Source organism: Camellia sinensis, chromosome 3 (assembly GCF_055761805.1).
Source record: "Camellia sinensis isolate YWXY chromosome 3, ASM5576180v1, whole genome shotgun sequence".
Taxonomy (NCBI): domain Eukaryota; kingdom Viridiplantae; phylum Streptophyta; class Magnoliopsida; order Ericales; family Theaceae; genus Camellia; species Camellia sinensis.
This window is the reverse complement of record NC_138963.1, coordinates 163,278,260-163,280,729: the sequence shown is the minus strand read 5'-3', so window position 1 is coordinate 163,280,729 and position 2,470 is coordinate 163,278,260.

Below are 2,470 nucleotides of genomic sequence, written 5' to 3'. Positions count from 1 at the left end.
TCTGCTTAACTTCGACTTGTAAATTGCTACAAATTTCAACAAGTGAAGATAAGGAATCAGCTTAACTCCAACTTGTAAATTGCTACAAATTTCAACAAGTGAAGATAAGGAATCAACTTAATTCCAACTTGTAAATTGCTACAAATTTCAACAAGTGAATTAAGGAATAATCTCAGCTTAACTTCAACTTGTAAATTGCTACAAATTTCAACAAGTGAAGATAAGGAACCATCTCGGCTTAACTTCGGTTAAGCATCGTCTCGGCTTAACTTCGGTTAAGCATCGTCTCGGTTTAACTTCGGTTAAACATCATCTGGGCTTAACTCCAATTAAGCATCGTCTCGGTTTAACTTCGGTTAAACATCATCTAGGCTTAACTCCAGTTAAGCATCGTCTCGGTTTAACTTCAGTTAAACATCATCCTCTCGGCTTAACTTCGATTAAGCATCGTCTCGGTTTAACTTCGGTTAAGCATCCTCTCGGGTTAACTTCGGTTAAGCATCATCTCGGCTTAACTTCAGTTAAGCATCGTCTCGGCTTAACTTCGGTTAAGCATCATCTCGGTTTAACTTCGGTTAAGCATCATCTCGGCTTAACTTCGGTTAAGCATTGTCTCAGTTTAACTTCGTCTAAACATCATCTGGGCTTAACTTCGGTTAAGCATCGTCTCGGCTTAACTTCGGTTAAGCATCATATTGGTTTAACCAACTTGTAAATTGCTACAAATTTCAACAAGTGGTAAACATATTCTTCTTCTCTTTGCCCCCCAGTGTGAACTTAAAATCCACTTGGGTTCTCATCATACATGTAGCTTCGACCTTGTCGCCGAGGTTGAATTCAAGCCGAGGTTGTCGGCCTTGGTTTCTCTATTGATCTTACTTGGCTCCAACCTGAGTTTGATTTTCGGCCTCGCATCGGCGAGCCGTTTCTCTTTTCTTGTTCCGACGCCTTTGTTCCCGGCATGTCCTCCTCGGCCCTAGCATACTTCTTAATTCTGGCCAACTTTAGTCTGATCTTGTGTGTTTCCTTTTTATCTTCTGGGATCTGAGATCTGCTCATTGTGCTCTCCTCTTGTCGGACTCAGGTGTTGAGATCTTATCTTCTGAAATCTTGGATCTGCTCACTCAGGTTGAGCTCTTCTTTCCTCGGACCCACTCATCTAGGCCGAGATCATGTCCTCTGGGATCTGGGATCCGGGATTTGCTCACTTAGGTCGAGCTCTTCTATACTTGAATGTTATCTCCTTGGGAGCGCTCATGCCCCCTGTCTTTGCATCCCTTCTAGAAGGGTCTTCGTTCCTCCGCAGGTATCTATCCTTCCATACCTGGAGGTTGTAGTATCCGCTTTGATCTGTTGTCTTTAGTGCGTCACCTTCCTAGCCGGCGTCTTTCACTCCGTGACTCTGGTCACGAGTTTCTGTGTTGCGATCGTCCCCTTCAATGTCGAGATCGATAGGTCTCCCACTCCCAGTAGGAGAATTGTCTCTAATCTGATCCTTCTGTTCGTCATTAGCCATCTATTCTTCTTTCTTTCCCACAGACGGCGCCAAATTGTGTGGGTGATTTTTCGACCACACTGCCCACTTAGTAACCAGCTGGAGAGCACTGGCAGAATAGATGGCACCTGACTGACCTGCAACAGAAATATAAGAATCCCGCGGTGGTTTCGACCACCCGGGGGCACTCCGACGATCAAGTCAGTATATCTCTCAAAGATAAATCAAGTACTAAACTCACAAGCTTGAGTATCAAAAGCATACCTTAGACCCATGGGGGTGCCTCTCTTTTATAGCTAATACAATCCTAGTCCCAAAAGGAGCCTGGCCCTAATGGACTTAGGATTACTGCTAATCTGGGACTCCCAGTGGGATTAGGATAAACTCTCTAAGAGTCTTATCTTTACCCAAACTGAAGTCTTCTCCCAATCTAGGACTCTTGTTCATATCTAAGTTGAGTTCCCTCTTCATTCTAGGACTCTTGTCCTTTATTCGCTTATCTCGGATTCCGATATCTTCGAAGGCAACCTCGGCCTAGCCGAGATGACCTCGGCACAACGACCAAGACATGTGGCACCTCGGCTGACACGCCGACGTCGCCTTGCACGCCGACGTCGCCTTGCCACGTGTTGGTACTCAGAAAATATATCTCCACATTTGGTATGAAAGTAAGTAGTACATAAATGTTATGGTATAAACAAAAATTGTTGGAATAAACAAAAGCTGTTTAAAAAAAAAAAAATCTATAAAAAAGTATAGGCCGCCCTGTTTGGAATAACTTTTTTAGTCTAATTTGGCTAAAATAATTCTACTTGAGGTAAACTTTTAACTTTTTTATAATTGATTTGATAATTGTGAGTGAAAAAGTTAAATGATTATAATTTGAATGTGACATGTATTTTGTCTTATTAACTAAATTAACATATTTTGTCTTTTTGTTAGCTAATTTAGTCTCAACCAGTATGTCAAACGGGC